We start from the raw sequence: 6,235 nt of genomic DNA on the forward strand, positions 1-6,235 counted from the left end.
TGCTGTTTCCAGCTTTTTAGAAGAATTCGTCTTTTAGACTGTTTTCCGTTTTACAAAAATTCGACTTTTATACCAGTTTTAAGCGTTTCTTTTCTCAATTTTTACAGTGTATTCATGCTGTTTTCAACGTTTTACAAAAATTCGTCTTTTAGACCAGTTTTAATAGTTTCTATTCACATTTCCCTGGTTTTTACACTGTTTTATGGTGTTTCCAGCGTTTTAGAAGAATTCTTCTTTTAGATTTGTTTTAAGCGTTTCTATTCACATTTCCCTGGTTTTTACACTGTTTTATGGTGTTTCCAGCGTTTTAGAAGAATTCGTCTTTTAGACCGGTTATATGCGTTTATCCTCTCAATTTTACACAGTGTATTGATGCTGTTTTCAACGTTTAAAAAAAAAAAATTCGAATTTTAGACCGGTTTTTAGCGTTTCTGCTCTCAAATTTCTACACTGTTTTGATGCTGTTTCCAGCTTTTTAGAAGAATTCTTCTTTTAGACGGGTTTTAAGCGTTTCATGTCTCAATTTGTATGTTTTTACCAGTGTTTTTATCCTTTTTTCACCATTTTACTAGAATTCGTCTTTTAGACCGGTTTTAATAGTTTCTATTCACATTTCCCTGGTTTTTACACTGTTTTATGGTGTTTCCAGCGTTTTAGAAGAATTTTTCTTTTAGACTTGTTTTAAGCGTTTCTAGTCTCAATTTCCTTGTCGTTTATGATGTTATCACTGTTTTACAAGAATTCGTCTTTTAGACCGGTTATAAGCGTTTCTCCTCTAAATTTTAAACAGTGTATTTATGCCGTTTTCAAGGTTTTACAAAAATTTGAATTTTAGACTGGTTTTAAGCCTTTTTACAGTGTATTTATGCTGTTTTCACCGTTTTACAAAAATTCGTCTTTTAGACTGTTTTTAAACGTTTCTAGTCTCAATTTGCGTGTTTTTACAGTGTATTTATGCAGTTTTCACTGTTTTACAAGTATTCGTGTCCTAAATCTCTTTTATCTTAATTTCTTTTTTAAACTGCATTTATGCTGTGTTCTCCGTTTTACAAAAATTCGACTTTTATACCGGTTCCAAGCGTTTCTCCTCTAAATTTTTACAGTGTATTTATGCTGATTTCAAAGTTTTACAAAAATTCGAATTTTAGACCGGTTGCTAGCGTTTCTGCTCTCAAATTTCTACACTGTTTTGATGCTGTTTCCAGCTTTTTAGAAGAATTCTTCTTTTAGACGGGTTTTAAGCGTTTCATGTCTCAATTTGTATGTTTTTACCAGTGTTTTTATCCTTTTTCACCATTTTACTAGAATTCGTCTTTTAGACCGGTTTTAATAGTTTCTATTCACATTTCCCTGGTTTTTACACTGTTTTATGGTGTTTCCAGCGTTTTAGAAGAATTTTTCTTTTAGACTTGTTTTAAGCGTTTCTAGTCTCAATTTCCTTGTCGTTTATGATGTTATCACTGTTTTACAAGAATTCGTCTTTTAGACCGGTTATAAGCGTTTCTCCTCTAAATTTTAAACAGTGTATTTATGCCGTTTTCAAGGTTTTACAAAAATTTGAATTTTAGACTGGTTTTAAGCCAGGTAGATGTATTGATTTTTTACAGTGTATTTATGCTGTTTTCACCGTTTTACAAAAATTCGTCTTTTAGACTGTTTTTAAACGTTTCTAGTCTCAATTTGCGTGTTTTTACAGTGTATTTATGCAGTTTTCACTGTTTTACAAGTATTCGTGTCCTAAATCTCTTTTATCTTAATTTCTTTTTTAAACTGCATTTATGCTGTGTTCTCCGTTTTACAAAAATTCGACTTTTATACCGGTTCCAAGCGTTTCTCCTCTAAATTTTTACAGTGTATTTATGCTGATTTCAAAGTTTTACAAAAATTCGAATTTTAGACCGGTTGCTAGCGTTTCTGCTCTCAAATTTCTACACTGTTTTGATGCTGTTTCCAGCTTTTTAGAAGAATTCTTCTTTTAGACGGGTTTTAAGCGTTTCTAGTGTCAATTTGTATGTTTTTACCAGTGTTTTTATGTTTTTTTCACCATTTTACTGGAATTCGTCTTTTAATTTCGGGTTTAAAGGTTTCTAGTTTCATTTCGCTGGTTTTTACACTGTTTCCAGCTTTTTAGAAGAATTCTTCTTTTAGACGGGTTTTAATCGTTTCTAGTATCAATTTGCTTGTTGTTAAACTGTTTTATGCTGTTTTCACTGTTTTACAAGAATTCGTCTTTTAGTCTGTTTTTAAACGTTTCTAGTCTCAATTTGCGTGTTTTTACAGTGTATTTATGCAGTTTTCACCGTTTTACAAGTATTCGTGTCCTAAATCTCTTTTATCTTAATTTCTTTTTTACACTGCATTTGAATTTTAGACTGGTTTTAAGTCTTTTTTCAGTGTATTTATGCTGTTTTCACCGTTTTACAAGAATTCGTCTTTTAGACTGTTTTTTTAAACGTTTCTAGTCTCAATTTGCGTGTGTTTTACAGTGTATTTATGCAGTTTTCACCGTTTTACAAGTATTCGTGTCCTAAATCTCTTTTATCTTAATTTCTTTATTAAACTGCATTTATGCTGTGTTCTCCGTTTTACAAAAATTCGACTTTTATACCGGTTCCAAGCGTTTCTCCTCTAAATTTTTACAGTGTATTTATGCTGTTTTTAAAGTTTTACAAAAATTCGAATTTTAGACCGGTTGTTAGCGTTTCTGCTCTCAAATTTCTACACTGATTTGATGCTCTTTTCAACGTTTTACAAAATTCTGAATTTTAGACTGGTATTAAGCGTTTTTTAAATTGCATTTATGCTGTGTTCTCCGTTTTAAAAAAATTCGACTTTTATACCGGTTTAAGCGTTTCTCCTCTAAATTTTACAGTGTATTTATGCTGTTTTCAAAGTTTTACAAAAATTCTGAATTTAGACCGGTTTTTAGCGTTTCTGCTCTCAAATTTCTACACTGTTTTGATGCTGTTTCCAGCTTTTTTAGAAGAATTCTTCTTTTAGACGGGTTTTAAGCGTTTCTAGTGTCAATTTGTATGTTTTACCAGTGTTTTTTATGTTTTTTTCACCGTTTTACTGGAATTCGTCTTTTAATTTCGGGTTTAAAGGTTTCTAGTTTCATTTCGCTGGTTTTTACACTGTTTCCAGCTTTTTAGAAGAATTCTTCTTTTAGACGGGTTTTAATCGTTTCTAGTATCAATTTGCTTGTTGTTAAACTGTTTTTATGCTGTTTTCACTGTTTTACAAGAATTCGTCTTTTAGACTGTTTTAAACGTTTCTAGTCTCAATTTGCGTGTTTTACAGTGTATTTATGCAGTTTTCACCGTTTTACAAGTATTCGTGTTTTAAATCTCTTTTATCTTAATATGTTTTTTTACACTGCATTTATGCTGCTTTCTCCGTTTTAGAAGAATTCGTCCTTTTAGACTGTTCTTATGTTTTTTTTTCACCGTTTTACAAGAATTCGTCTTTAGACCGGTTATAAGCGTTTCTCCTCTAAATTTTACACAGTGTATTTATGCCGTTTTCAACGTTTTACAAAAATTTGAATTTTAGACTGGTTTTAAGTCTTTTTTCAGTGTATTTATGCTGTTTTCACCGTTTTACAAGAATTCGTCTTTTAGACTGTTTTTAAACGTTTCTAGTCTCAATTTGCGTGTTTTACAGTGTATTTATGCAGTTTTCACCGTTTTACAAGTATTCGTGTCCTAAATCTCTTTTTATCTTAATTTCTTTTTTAAACTGCATTTATGCTGTGTTCTCCGTTTTACAAAAATTCGACTTTTATACCGGTTTAAAGCGTTTCTCCTCTAAATTTTACAGTGTATTTATGCTATTTTTTTAAAGTTTTACAAAATTCGAATTTTAGACCGGTTTTAGCGTTTCTGCTCTCAAATTTCTACACTGATTTGATGCTGTTTTCAACGTTTTACAAAAATTCGAATTTTAGACTGGTATTAAGCGTTTTTAAATTGCATTTATGCTGTGTTCTCCGTTTTAAAAAATTCGACTTTTATACCGGTTTTAAGCGTTTCTCCTCTCAATTTTACAGCTTTTTTCGAAGAATTCTTCTTTTAGACGGGTTTTAATCGTTATCTAGTATCAATTTGCTTGTTTTAAACTGTTTCATGCTGTTTTCACCGTTTTACAAGAATTCGTCTTTTAGACCTGTTTTAATAGTTTCTATTCACATTTCCCTGGTTTTACACTGTTTTATGGTGTTTCCAGCGTTTTAGAAGAATTCTTCTTTTAGACTTGTTTTAAGCGTTTCTAGTCTCAATTTCCTTGTCGTTTATGATGTTTTCACTGTTTTAGAAGAATTCGTCTTTTAGACTAGTTATAAGCGTTTCTCCTCTCAATTTTACACAGTGTATTTATGCTGTTTTCAACGTTTTACAAAATTCTGAATTTTAGACCGGTTTTAAGCGTTTCTCCTCTAAATTTTACAGTGTATTTATGCTGTTTTCAAAGTTTTACAAAAATTCGAATTTTAGACCGGTTTTAGCGTTTCTGCTCTCAAATTTCTACACTGTTTTGATGCTGTTTCCAGCTTTTTAGAAGAATTCTTCTTTTGGATTTTAAGCGTTTCTAGTGTCAATTTGTATGTTTTTTTCACCATTTTACTAGAATTCGTCGTTTAATTTCGGGTTTAAAGGTTTCAAGTTTTATTTCGCTGGTTTTTAAACTGTTTAATGCTGTTTTCACTGTTTTACAAGAATTCGTCTTTTAGACTGTTTTTTTAAACGTTTCTAGTCTCAATTTGCGTGTTTATACAGTGTATTTATGCAGTTTTCACCGTTTTACAAAGTATTCGTGTCCTAAATCTCTTTTTTCTCTTAATTTCTTTTTAAACTGCATTTATGCTGTGTTCTTCGTTTTACAAAAATTCTGACTTTTAGACCGGTTATAAGCGTTTATCCTCTCAATTTTACACAGTGTATTGATGCTGTTTTCAACGTTTTACAAAATTCGAATTTTAGACCGGGTTTATAGCGTTTCTGCTCAAATTTCTACACTGTTTTGATGCTGTTTCCAGCTTTTTAGAAGAATTCGTCTTTTAGACTGTTTTTAAACGTTTCTAGTCTCAATTTGCGTGTTTATACAGTGTATTTATGCAGCTTTCACCGTTTTATAAGTATTCGTGTCCTAAATCTCTTTTATCTTAATTTTTTTTTTAAACTGTTTTTATGCTGTGTTCTCCGTTTTACAAAAATCTGACTTTATACCGGTTCCAAGCGTTTCTCCTCTAAATTTTTACAGTGTATTCATGCTGTTTTCAACGTTTTACAAAAATTCTTCTTTTAGACTTGTTTTAAGCGTTTCTAGTCTCAATTTCCTTGTCGTTTGTGATGTTTTCACTGTTTTACAAGAATTCGTCTTTTAGACTGGTTATAAGCGTTTCTCCTCTCAATTTTACACAGTGTATTTATGCTGTTTTCAACGTTTTACAAAAATTCGAACTTTAGACCGGTTTTTAGCGTTTCTGCTCTCAAATTTCTACACTGTTTTGATGCTGTTTCCAGCTTTTTAGAAGAATTCTTCTTTTGGGTTTTAAGCGTTTCTAGTGTCAATTTCTGTATGTTTTTTTGACCATTTTACTAGAATTCGTCGTTTTAATTTCGGGTTTAAAGGTTTCAAGTTTTATTTCGCTGGTTATTTAAACTGTTTTATGTGCTGTTTTCACTGTTTTACAAGAATTCGTCTTTTAGACTGTTTTAAACTTTCTAGTCTCAATTTGCGTGATTATACAGTGTATTTATGCTGTTTTCAACGTTTTACAAAATTCGAATTTTAGACCGTTTTTTAGCGTTTCTGCTCTCAAATTTCTACACTGTTTTTATGCTGTTTCCAGCGTTTTAGAAGAATTCTTTTTAGACTTGTTTTAAGCGTTTCTAGTCTCAATTCCTTGTCGTTTATGATGTTTTTTCACTGTTTTACAAGAATTCGTCTTTTAGACCGGTTATAAGCGTTTATCTCTCAATTTTACAGTGTATTGATGCTGTTTTCAACGTTTTAAAAAAAAAATTCGAATTTTAGACCGGTTTTAGCGTTTCTGCTCTCAAATTTCTACACTGTTTTGATGCTGTTTCCAGCTTTTAGAAGAATTCTTCTTTTAGACGGGTTTTAAGCGTTTCATGTCTCAATTTGTATGTTTTACCAGTGTTTTTATCCTTTTTTCACCATTTTACTAGAATTCGTCTTTTAGACCGGTTTTAATAGTTTCTATTCACATTTCCCT

The sequence above is a fragment of the Tachypleus tridentatus genome, chromosome 4, assembly GCF_004210375.1.
Source record: "Tachypleus tridentatus isolate NWPU-2018 chromosome 4, ASM421037v1, whole genome shotgun sequence".
Classification (NCBI taxonomy): domain Eukaryota; kingdom Metazoa; phylum Arthropoda; class Merostomata; order Xiphosura; family Limulidae; genus Tachypleus; species Tachypleus tridentatus.